The following is a 13,623-nucleotide window of genomic DNA, read 5'->3' as shown; positions in this document are numbered from 1 at the left end:
AGAGTACCAAACAAGGTGAACCCAAAGAAAACTATACCAAGATATATTATAATTAAAATGGCAAAAATAAATATAAAGAGAGAACCTTAAACACAGCAATCAACCAGTCACATACAAGGGATTCCCCATAACACTATCAGCTGATTTTTTTCAGCAGTATTATTGAAGGTAGAATGGAGTGGCATAATATATTTTAAGTACTGCAGAGCAGAAACTTAATACTAAGACTATTCTACCCTGCAAGTTTATTATTCAGAATTGAAGGAGTATTATATAAAGTTTCCTGGGTTTCAGAGCCCAAAGAAAGAGTCTGACAACTCCATTACATATAGAGTTTATTGAAGAAACTTACATAAAAAGGGCATCTTGGGCACTGGCAAAAAAAATTTGGATAGCCTCCCTGCCATGTGGCAGGCATGGAAGGATTACACAGAACAAGGTCGGATAAATAGGGGCACTGGCCTGTGACCCACTGAGATAAGGGTCAACTACCTTATATACCTGCCCAAGGTAGGTTCCAGAAACCAGCACTTCAGGGACATAAGGGAGGGGTTGACAAGTCGTTGTGGGGATTTAAGGAAGCAATCTCTGCTTTGGCGCTGGTCTATCTGAATCTAGCTCAAGGGTCCCGCTGTAATCACCTCATGAAACAGCCTGGCCTCCACACTGGGACACAGGAAGAGTATCCTAGACAAGCTAAAATTACAGGAGTTCATCACCACTAAATTGGCCTTACCAAAAAAAAAAACGTTCAAGGGTCTTTTTTAAGTGGAAAATAAAAGGCCATAACCGGAAATGAGAAAATATTTGAAAGAAAAAAAAAAAAAAATCACTGATAAAGACAGATAGTAAAGGCAGTAGACCAGTCACTAAAAAGCCAGTATGAAGGTTAAAAAGACAAAAATAGCAAAAATTAACTATAACTACAATAAGTAGTAAGGAATACAAAATATAAACAAAATATTTTAAATGTGATGTCAAAAACATAAAACATGGGAGGAGGGCTATAAAATACTAGTACTTTAAGGATATGTTTGCACTTAAGCAAATATCAGCTTAAAATAGACTACTATAATCTATATAGATCAATATGTGAAATACATGGTAACTGCAAACCCAAAAATCTACAATAGCCACACAAAATAATAAAGAGAAAGGAACCCAAACATAACACCGAAGAAAACCATCAGAGCACAAGGGAAGAAACAAAGAATGAAAAAGGAACAAATGAGAACTATAAAAACAACCATAAAACTATTAACAGAATGGAATAAGTACATACTTATCAAAAATTATTTTAAAATCAGCTGTTTTCAACCTGTGGGTCGTGACCCCTTTGGGGGTCGCCTAAAACATAAAAGTAACAAAATTATAGTTAAGAAGTAGCAACAAAAATAATTTTATGGTTGGGGGTCACCACAACATGAGGAACTGTATTAAAGGGTTGCGGCATTAGGAAGGTGGAGAACCACTGCTTAGGTGCAAATGCATTAAATGCTCCCATCAAAAGACAAAGGGTGGCCAGATGTATAAAAAGAGAAGAAACCAGACTCATCTCTATGCTGCCCTCAAGAGACTCACTTCAGATCTAAAGAATAAGAGTAAAGAGAAGTAAGAAAGTATATTTCATGCACACGCAAATAAAAAGAAATCTGAGGTAGCAATATTCATATCAGAACAAATAGACTATTGTGAAAAGACAAAGAAATTGCATAATGGTAAAGGAGTTAATCCAGTAAAAGGATATAATATTTATACATCCAACATAAAAGCATCTAAATATAAACAAAAAAATATTAACAGACACATAAAGGGAGAAACTGACAGCATTACGATAATATTAGAGAACTTAAATACCACACTTACATCAATGGATAGATTACCCAGACAGAAAATTGATAAGGAAACATTGGCCCTTATCCACCATTAGATTGATATAATAGATTTATACAGAATATTACCTCCAAATTCTGCAGAATATATTATATTTTTTGAGTGCACATAGAACATTCTCTAGGATAAATCACGTTAGGCCACAAAACAAGTCTCAGTAATGTAAAAAAGGTTGATACCATGTCAAACTTCTTTCCCAACCACAGTGGTATGAAACTAGAAATCAATTCTAAGGAAAAAAAAATACCTGGTGATAAATAACATGCTACTAAACAACCATTGGGTCAGCAAAAAAGTCAGAGTGGAAATGTAAAAAATAAATTTGAAACAAATATAAATGGAAAAAAACTTTCCAAAATCTAAGGGATGTAGCTAAAGCCTTCTAAGAGGGAAGTTTATAGTGATACAGGCTTACCTCAAGAAAAAGAACTCTCATATAAACTATCTTTTCACCTAAAAGAACTAGGAAAAGAAGAGTAAACAAAGCCCAAAGTTAGTAGAAGCAAGGATATAATAAGGCTCAGAGTAAAAGTAAATGAAATAGACACGCACATGAACACATACACATACACACACTAAAAAAAATTAAAAAGTCAATGAAACTAAAGGCCAGTTCTTTGACAAGATAAACAAACAGGTAAACCTGTAGCCAGAATCATCAAGACAAAAAGACGCAGAGATCCCTTTCCCCCAAAAAAAATCAAAAATAAAAAATTATACCTGACACCACAGGAATACAATGAATCATAAGAGACTACTATGAACAATTATATGCCAATAAGTTAAAAACACTACAAGAAATGGATAAAGTTTGGCAAACACACAACTTAAAGGTTGAGTAAAAAAAAAAAACTCTAAATAAACAAATTATAAGCAATGATATTGAATAAATTATTTAAAAATTACCAAAAAACAAAAGATCAGGACGAGACCGCTTCAAAGATTAATTCTGTCAAACAACTACCATATGATCCAGCAGTTTCCACTTCTGGGTGTTTATCTGATGAAATCCAAAGCACGAATTTGAAGATTTAGATGGACCCATATATTCACTGCAGCATTCTATGCTATACCTAAGATAGGGAAGTATCCTAAGTGTCCATGGATAGATGAATGGATAAAAAAGATGTGGTATATAATATAATGTTACTAAGCCCTAAAAAGAATGAAATCTTGCCATTTGTGACAACATGGATGGGGCTACAGAGTATTATACTAAGTGAAGTAAGCCAGGTAGAGAAAGACAAATACAATATGATTCCACTTATTCGTGGAATCTAAAAAACAACACAAATGGAAAAATAAATCAAAACCTAATCAGACTCATAGAAACAGGAAATAATCTGGTAGTTACCAGAGAGGGAGGGGTTTGGGGGCAGGGGAAATAGGTAAAGAGGATTAAGATGTACAGACTTCCAGTTAAAAAATAAATAAGTCATGGGATGTAATGTACAGCATAGGGAATGTGGTCAATAATATTGTAATAACATTGTATGGTTACAGATTGTAACTAGATGCATTACAGGATTTTTACATAGGATTTTTCTTGCAACTTTTCTCTGAGATAAAAATTAAAAATAAATGTTCAGAACCAGCACACTACTTTCCGAAAGAGTCAAAAGATCAGGTGTCACTCTTTAGTAAGAAGCAGAAATTAGACATTAGTTCATTGAGGCAGTCTTATATACATCTTTTTTCTAAAACAAATTTTCTTTCAATAAAATAATCATGGTACCTTTTATAATGTTTAGTGTCTCTTATTTAATACTGATATGGTTTAAATTTGCAAGGTTTGCTTGACTTTCACAAATGTTTTTAAATGGACGTAGAAATGTTCTTAATATATATTTACATAATCAGTATTTATTCAAGGCTGATATAACATACAGGCTTAATTATTTAAAATACAAACAAGATTTAACTAACACTTGCTAATTGTGCTAATTTCAAAATTAGGCTCAATTCAGTCTTCTTTACAAAACTTTGAAAGTGAGTGGATTATACTCAAATATAGAAGATGTCAGTATACTGAATTTTCATTGAAATACGTTTCTAGATTTCATTATTTCATTGTTAGCATTTGGAAATTGTGTATTTTGTGTCAAGTACCTGTGTATTTTGTAAAGTTTCAAAATGTCATTTGATACGATCTTCAGCTTCTCTTTTTCATTGGGGAATGTATAATAAGACATGGCTTGCACAGTCAAGCTGACCTTTAAATTAAAAAATAAAAATAAAAAAGCAAATGGTGTTAGTGTTTTTGATTTGACAGACCTCAAAGACACGTTAAACTTCCTGTTAACAGCTAGAGGGGAAAACAAAGTGAGGTCTTGGCTTATAAGTCTAACCTTTTCTGAAGGAAATGTTGACACTAAAACCACTGCAACAAAGAAAGCTTCCATTATAAATTCATAGCTATTATTTCTTATAACAGGGAATCAATGGTGACAGAGAAGATAAATATTACAAACAAGTCCTACTGAAAATAAAATGCCTTATTTTGGAACTACAAAGAGCCTTAAAAAAGACTGTTGACAGGATATTTCTGACATAAAAATATACATTTAAAAAAATAAATCTAATTTGTCAAGGCTTAATGTAAGATTTCTGGCCAGTGTGATCTGATTGGAGGAATCTATATTCAAAACATTTTTATTAAGTACCTACCATATGCCAGGTTAATCTAAAAATATTTTATCTAAGACATGTTTTTGAACATGGCAGTGTCTGAGTGATCAGCTGTGCTGGTATTTACAGAGCAGATGAAGTATGTACAGAACACAAAGCAGATGATAAAGTTAAAACAATGACAGGAAGAAGATGTCATCTGTCAGAGAATACAAACTTTTGTACCTCTTTCTCTTACTTTCTCTTCTCTATCAGAAAGTACAATAATCTAGGATATTTTAAAAAATAATTTGTTGATTTAAATAAAAATCTGGTAATTTACAGTAGGTCAATTTCTAAAAACTTCTTTCTTGTTTCTTTTTTTCTTTTTTTATCCTCACCCGAGAACATTTTTCCATTTTTTTGTTCAGGTAGAGTGGGAGGGAGAGAGAAGAACACAGAGAGAGAGAAACATCGATGTGAAGGGACACCTCGAGTGGCTGCCACCCACACAACGAACCAGGGCCGGGGACAAACTGCAACCGAGGGACTGCAGACCACGCTCCAACCGCTGAGCCAAACCGGCCAGGGCTTCTTTCTTGTTTTTATAAGAATGTTTCATGCAGCTTATATAAGACCATTAATGGGAGCCCTTTCTTATCCATTTGTGTTAAAATGAGAATACATTTTTTTTCTGTCATATTAACTATCTAGATGTCATAATTTCACTGAATTGAGGATTAGCATTATCATATTATTTCTATTATTTATATGTAATGTGTATTTTCAGTTTTTTTCTCTCTTAATAGTAATTAAAATAAGAGACATAACAACTACCCAGAATTTGAACACAGAGAATTCCATTATAGTGTCTTCTACAAAATGAATGACTAAAATTTATGTGCCAAAAGTACATACATTTTGTTTAGCTCTTCAGTTTCATGAACTAATTACTATAAGATTATATTTCATAATGCTTTTCTATTGTATTTTAACATAATGTTTTAATTCTCTAGAAAACTAATAACAAGATTTCAGAAAAATATTTTTTACTTGGGAACTTTCAATATAGAGTAAAGGGAAGAGAAAGAGAGAAAAACAGAACTGAGGCAAATACACTCTGAGTTTAGAAAATTAATAACATTTAAGAAAAATTATAAGTAAACATGAAAGTAAGCTGAGGGGAACTCTTTTTTTTTTAAAAAAGCTGAATCTTACAAATGACTAAGTGAGGAATCATTTCCTTTGATACCTGTAGAGAGCAGATAAAGCAGAAGAAAATAAGACTCTCCTGCAAAAAAGCATGAAGGTAACTCCAACCACACTGAATCAGTTAAAACAAACTTTATATTGGTTTTTGTTCACAAATGTCATGTCCACTGCACTTTTCTTTTGGTTTCCTTTATTTGAAACCCTAGGAAACCTGAAACTCCAAAATAAAATTCCTACTCTTTGCTCAGCTCTGTGGGTTTGGAAACTTCTCTAGGGTTTAGTTCCTTTTTTTCAATCTTATAAACTGTCATGAGAATTAAACACTGAGTCCAAATGAAACCACAGAAGTTAGTCTCAAAACAGCCTTGACTATCGAGAGAGCAAAATGTTAAGTTTATAAGCTCACTGAATGGTTCAGGGTTTTGGAAACTATTCACATTTTACTTAGCCCTTTTTATATCTATTTTCAACCCTAAACTAAAGAATCCCTCAGGATTTAAGGTTACAGTTTTAGGACAGAAGTTTGGATCTTGACTAGAGAAACTTTCTTGCATATATACTCAAGAAAAGATAATTGTACGTATTTGAGTCTGATAAAAAGATAAATTTAAAATTTATCTAAATTCACATCATAAAGTTACTATAAAAACTTGTAAAATGTAAACTAACCTCTTAATTGTGGACTGAGATTGACAGAATATCTTTGACTCACTAGATTATTCAAACCATAATGAGTGGTGTACAATGTTAGTATTTAGGTAGTTAAGTAATTTGAGAAAAATAAAATACGCTTAATGTTTCTGGAGTAGTTAAAATTGTAACTGCAATATAAATAAAGCTAATTATTGATTTTGCATTGAAGTATAGGTATTCAAATTACAAATATATTGTCAGTGATTGTGAAAATGAGAGTAGAATAAAGTAAGATATGTTTTATCTTCTCTACTTCAAAAATAATCTATTCCGTTTCATTTCTACCATTCCTTACCTAGAGTATGACAGATATCTGCTGCTATCATATTTGGATTACACTAGTGGCTTCTATTCAAAACTATATAATTTACTGTGTTTATTTCTTTATTTTTTAAATTCTCACCCAAGGATATTTTTCCATTTATTTTCAGACAAAGTGGGAGGGAGGGAGGGAGAGAGAGAGAGAGAGAGAGAGAGAGAAACACAATGTGAGAGAAACACATCGATTGGTTGTCTCTTGCACTACCCCGACCAGGCCCGGGACCAAACCCGCAATAGAAGTATGTGCCCTTGATCAGAATCGAACCTGAGACTCTTTGGTCCGTAGGCCAATGCTCCAACCACTGAGCCAAACTGGCTATGGCTTGCATTTTTTGTTTTCACCTGAGGACTATTGTTTTCTGGATTCTGGACTTATTCTTCTTTTCTTTTTTTTTTTTATGGATTAGACCAGTGAAATAAATTAAAAAAAAAAGCTTAAAAGGAGTGATTGAGGAGGAAGTCCTCTGTTTTGTTTTATTTTTTCTGCTGATTACAAAGAAGATGCCCAATTGCTGGTAGCAATTACACCAGCAAGTGCCATGATAAAAAATAAATAAATAAAACTTGAGACCTTGATAGAATAATTAGGTACTGAATGAAAGAATAAAACCTGCAGTATGTTTGGACTTTGTTCTATAATATCATAACTTCCTTTTATCTTTTAATTCAGTTTGATTTAGGTCTCAATAGTTTTTATTTCTTTTGCCACCATTCAGATTGTATGTATTTCCAAGTCATGGAAACTTCAGGGAAAAAACACACACACACAGAAAGCACTATTACATTTCAGACAAAAAAAATTAATAAACTGAGAAGGGCAGAGGGACTACAAGAAAAATTGATGGAAAAATAAGAAATTAAAAAGTTTGTAAATCCAAATAAGCAATAGTGACTTGGTGAATGAAGATTAAACAATATGTAACTTAAAAAAAAGACTGAATTATTATGAAAGGTATCAGAAACATATTTCAAAAGTTCTAAAGGCTAATTTTGGCAGCAGAATTGAAGTGTTCAGCAAGTTGAGAATTTTCAAAGTTGCAGGTATTCACGTAAGAAAAATAAGGTTCAGAAGGATCAGAGTAGAATAGAAAGAAGGCAGGAAATAAAGAATGACATGATTAATCCAAGAAAAAAAGCAATAAATGAACAGAGAAAATAAAAGCATAGCACTTAGAATACAAAATAAGATCGTGGAGAGAAATGCAATGCAGCAGTCATACTAACAAACTGTCTAAAGGTAGAGGTAAACTCCAAAAACCCTCAGGCAAAAACTTAACAATATTACAATATAAAGTTTATAAACATGACTAAAATATAATGCCACAGAAATGTTGAAAATACAGGGAGGGAAAACATATGGCAAGTTAAAATTTTGAAACTTTGTATAAATATTAATGTCAGAGTCTCACTGAGAAAAAATTACAGATATAAAAAGTAATTTTACTTTTCTCCATTCTTTCACTTTATTTTACTATAGCACTCTTTTAAAAGGTCACGTAGTATATGATAAAAATACTGATGAATCAATTAAAAATAATAAAAACACTTCTTCAGAATTCTAAAAAGTCTCACCATGTACTCACCTAGTATATATACAGGGTGGGGCAAAAGTAGGTTTATAATTGTAAGTACACAAAAGTCTATTCTTGCATTATTATTTATTAATTATTTTATTATTTTAATTAATTTATTTTTGTGTGTGTGCTTGAAAATAAGTTTATTGAGAGACAGGTGCTTTGCACGCAACTGTATGTCTGGGTCGCGGGCTGTTTCCCTGCAGTCAGAGGCTCCCCGCTGTGGCTCTGCACACTGGCCTACAGTGTGGAGGCTTGGGGTGGGGCGGGGGGCCTACTGGGTGCGCTGGGTCTCACTGAGCAGCTCTTGCCAGTTCTCCATCCCTTCCTTGCAGTTGAGGAAGGCGTCCTCCAACCGGCGCATGGACTATGCCAGTGTGGGGTTGGTGCGTATCACCACCATGTCGCAGGCCATCCATGGGGCCTGTACTGAGATTTTCTCCATCTCTTCCATATCTTTTCCAAGTCTTATTCAGATCTGACAGCATTTTCAGCATGTTGTCACAGTTTCTTTCCCCAGGGTCAGTATCAGCCATCTGCGGCTCTGCCAGGGCTGCGGCTTGGTCGGCTCCTCCGCCTTCGCCCGGCCGGGCCTGAGGAGCGATTTTATTATTTTTATACAGACAACTGTAAACCTACTTTCACCCATCCTGTATACAAAAACAAGAAAATAATCGATCTTTATAAAAACACAGAAAAAATTTTAAATTTCTTTTCCAAGAAATTGGTTGATAAAAAGACAAAAATAAAGTAATAAAAGTAAAGAATTGAACAGCTTGAATAATAAAAAGACGGAACACTGTTTAACTATTAGAGATTATATATTTCCTTAAGTACAAATGAAACATTTAGTGATATGAACCATAGAATAAGTAATAAATTAATGACAAAATTCAGAAAATATTATTTGAATACAGGAACATACTTTTAGATATGAAAAGAAACCCCTCCCTCTTGCCACTTGAAATTTTGAAACCTGATTTTTAATGAATTAGTCAAAGAAAAATTCATAGCTTGAATTATAATTATTTAGGTCTGAAGATTAATGTATCAATACATACAAAATGTAAGACACATCAAAGCAGTACACAGGGGCATTTATGTTTCAAATTAAAAGTTTGAAAACAAGAAAAAATGAAAATTAATGACTTAAGACAAAATCAAGAAGTGTGAAAAAGGAAAAACAGAAAGAAATAATGAGAAAAGTGGGAGAAAAGAAATTATAGCAATTAGAGTATAAAATAACTTAATAGAAAATAAAAACATATTGGAGGCCTGGTCAGTTTGGCTCAGCAGTTAGAGCATTGGCCTGCGGACCAATGAGTCACGGGTTAGATTCTGGTCAATGGCATGTACCTCAGTTGTGGTTCGTCCTTGGCCCTGGTTGGGTCATGCCGGAGGCAACCAGTCCCTGTGTCTCTATTACATCTATGTTTCTCTCTGTCTCTCTTTTTCTCTCCCTCCCTCCCACTCTATCTGATGATAAATAGAAAAATATCCCTGGGCGAGAAATAAAATAAAGGGGGGGGAAGCCCTGGCCGGTTTGGCTCAGCGGTTAGAGCGTCGGCCTGAGGTCCGGAGAGACCCGGGTTGGGTTCCCGCTAAGGGCATGTACCTCGGTTGCAGTTTGTCCCCGGCCCTGGTTGGTCATGCAGGTGGCAACCACTCGATGTGTCCCTTTCACGTCGATGTTTCTCTCTCTCTCTCTCTGTTCCTCTCTCTCCCTCCCACTCTATCTGAACAAAAAATGGAAAAATGTCCTCGGGCGAGGATCATAAAAAAAAAAAGGGGTGGGGAGAACATATTAGACAGGAATAAAAAAAAGTGAACTGATAAGTCACAAGAGAGGAAAAATTTTGCATGAGTCAGAAAAAAACTAAGTTAAAATTATTAGGAATGAAAAAGAAACGCTAGTGTTATGGATTAAATATTTGGGCATAAACATTTAATGATTAAAATAGTTTTAAAATATTGTCACTTTATCATAACAATTTCTCAAATGAAAATAGATATAGCTTACCAAAATGTTTTTTTTTATTTTTTATAATGGCATTTTCTTATATATTACCTAATTGTCATTCTGCCATCAATTGAGAATCAAGGCAAAAGCAGTGATGGTTAGTTTTACGTATCAATTTGGTTAGGTTATGCTACCCAGTTTATCAGTCAAATACTAATCTAAGTATTGCTGGGAGGCATTCTATAATTGTGGGTACTAACATCTATAATTGCCTGACTTTGAAGATAGATCATTCTCAATAACGTGGGTGGGCTTCATCCAGTCAGTTGAAAGACCGTTAGAGTAAAACAGATTTTCCTACAGAAGAATAAATTCTACCTTACAACTGCATGCAGCATTAGCCTTTGCTTGAGAGATTCTAGCCTGTAAGACTATCCTGGGGACTTCAGACTTGCCAGCCCCCACTATTATGTAAGTCAGTCGTTTGAAAAAAAAATGTCCTTGTGTGTGTGTCCTATTATACTGCTTCCTTGAAGAACCCTGACTGATACATGATCCCATGTCTGTTCATTCATAAATAAATTCATAAATATGGTATAATTTTACTTTAATTTGGGTTGATGTTAGGCAGTTCTGTACAAGTGGATGTGTACATGTGCACACACGCGTTATGTGCATTTTTGTGTGTGTTGGAGGCTGTGTTGCTGTTTTTTGGTTTGTATTCCTTCTATAGCTTCTTCTCTGCAGAAAACTGAAGGTTTCTCACTTCTTTGCAAATGAAATTACAACTTTTTAGTTTTACATCCCTCAGGGAAAGTGACCCTATGCCCAGCTGATGGGTAAATCTTAAGAATCTTAGCATATTATGATACTATTATTTCTTTTCCTAGTGATTGATGGAGGGTTGAGCATATGACTAATTTCTGGGCAGTGATACACAACAATAGGTCTGCTTGAGGGTCTGTAAGATGAACTGGAAGCAATAGTTCCTTTTTTCTCTCTGGATATTGAGTTGTCTAGATGAAATCCCTGGAACTGTTGCAACCATTTTTCAATTATAATGCGAGTTAGTCTGAATTCAATAAGCCTTTTGGAATATTTTACATGCCCATACTTTTTTAGCTAGTCCACACTAGATATTTCTGTTACTTGTGGCCTAACTCCCCCTAACTGATATGTACTTTTATCTCTTTATTTAGAAATTGTGACAAAATATGTAACTTGTCAACTACTAAGCTCACTGCTTTTCAACTAACAGGGTAATTTAAGACTTAAACATTGAACACCAGAATATTATAGTATATTTAGTGAAACCTAATACCTTGGTAGAGATTCTTCAAAGACTCAGTTTGAGTGAATTCAACTAATGATACTTAATTGCATTTTTTTTTTTGGCTGGTTTCAGTCAATTGAAGGCATTATTAACGTAGAGTACCAATGGATCTGAATTCAAGAAAGTATTCATTCAAATTCTATTCTCATAATACTAATAGAGTATAGACAAATCTTTTAAAATACCTCTCAGCCATATCAGATTAATTGTGTAGACTGATAGAAATCTCTGTTTGTAGAACAAAGTATTCCCTTATCTGATTGCTCACCTTTGGTTCTTTTCCAAATTAGAAGAATTTATAGAAGAATTACTGAGAGGCTGTGTGACTAAATAACCATTCACTTTCTTTTATTTACTGTCTAAATTCAGAATGTTAACTGTTTTATATTTTTTTGAAAATAGAATATAACCGTCTGTTCTCTCTTACCGTGAATATGAGCTAATTATTAAAACGACAAAAATAATGACAATAATAAAAAGCAAACAGTTTTTTAATCTCAGTGCTTTATTTAAAGGCCTAGTACCTCCATAGACATCTCTAAGAATTTTGTCTGTTTAATTCATCTGATTATGACACACTTTTAAGTAACTGTATATTTTCAATATTCATTATGAAATGGGGGGTTGGTATGGATGTAATTCAGTATTCCAACAAACACATCAAGGAATGAGTCAGTGGAAATTAGAGTTTATGGTCAGGGTTTCCCCAATGATGGGGCTGCATTATAGAAGATCAGGCTTTTTCAATGAGGAGCAGCCAAATATTATGTATTTCTCATGTTGTCTCACAGGCCACTCTGCCCAGAGAAGAATCCCGTAATCCTCTCCCTGCTTGAAAGTTGGTGTGGGAGGAATGGGTCAATGTATCGTGGTTTTCAAAATTTATGGGAGTTGATGAAGGAAATGGGCTGTTTTCCTCTCACTCATTTCTATTTTAACCAACTTTTTCAGAATGGTCCCAGTCTCCACTCTCTACTCTGCCTCTTATCTCCAATAGAAGAGACCTATCTCCTGCGTCTGAGAGAGGCAGCCTGACTTACCCTCCAAGTTCTTCCAACACAGACTCCTAACCACGCTTCCTCCGTTCAGCCAGTCCTTCCATCCTGACTTCTAGCAAAGCCAGGACGTCGAATTCCTGAGGACGGCTGAGGTTCGGTGACATTAACTGTCTTGCTTGTTATCAGAACTCCTCTGTCTTTGCCTGCCACAGTCAGACTGAGGCATTCTCCAGTCCGAAATGTAAGCTACCCTGTGTCTTTCACTTGTCCAACTGCGAGTCAAAAGTTATCTAAAATTCCATTCTTACTGTGTTTGTAGTTTTATCACTTTTTAATAATTTTACTGCTATATTAGTGGGGTGTCAGGAAGAAGCAAAAATATAGGGTGGGGCAAAAGTGAGTTTACAATTGTGAGTATGAGAAACAGAGTTTATTCTTGTATTATTATTTATTAATTCTTGTATTATTTTTCATAAGAACAACTGTAAACCTACTTTAGCCCTACCCTATAAATTCAGTATGTCAATTTCCATATTATAAACACAGATGCTCTAAAATGCCATTGCCTTATTTGTCAAGTACTTTATTTTTTTATTTTTTTAGTGGGAGGGAAAGAGAGAGAGAAACATTGATGTGAAAGGGACACATCAAGTGGCTGCCACCCACACGACCCAACCAGGGCCAGGGACAAACTGCAACCGAGGTACGCGCCCCCAGCGGAAACCGAACCTAGGTCTCTCCGGACTGCAAACTGATGCTCCAACCACTGAGCCAAACCGGCCAGGGCTCAAGTACTTTATATTAGCATGGATATTATCCATGCATTGTGTCAATCTGTACTTTAGAATAATTTTAGAGAAGAGAGATCACTGACTTAGATGCATTTAAATTTCATAGCCTTTGACATTTCACAATACTAATTTTAGCTATATTATATATTTTATCAATTTATTTTGTAAAGTAAATTTGCTGTTTTAAATTTTAGAAATATTAATTGGTATATATATTTACATTAAAAACAAAACCATATAA

The 13,623-nt window shown here is 34.3% G+C and overlaps 1 pseudogene; it reads right to left on the bottom strand.

Annotated features, from left to right (window-relative positions):
* Positions 1–8,574: 8,574 nt before the first annotated feature.
* Positions 8,575–8,836, bottom strand: LOC118641365 (annotated as a pseudogene).
* Positions 8,837–13,623: the final 4,787 nt, after the last annotated feature.

This window comes from Molossus molossus, unplaced genomic scaffold (genome assembly GCF_014108415.1).
Source record: "Molossus molossus isolate mMolMol1 unplaced genomic scaffold, mMolMol1.p scaffold_m16_p_3, whole genome shotgun sequence".
Classification (NCBI taxonomy): domain Eukaryota; kingdom Metazoa; phylum Chordata; class Mammalia; order Chiroptera; family Molossidae; genus Molossus; species Molossus molossus.
The sequence above is the reverse complement of the archived record's forward strand: the minus strand, read 5'-3'. Positions and strand labels throughout refer to the sequence as shown.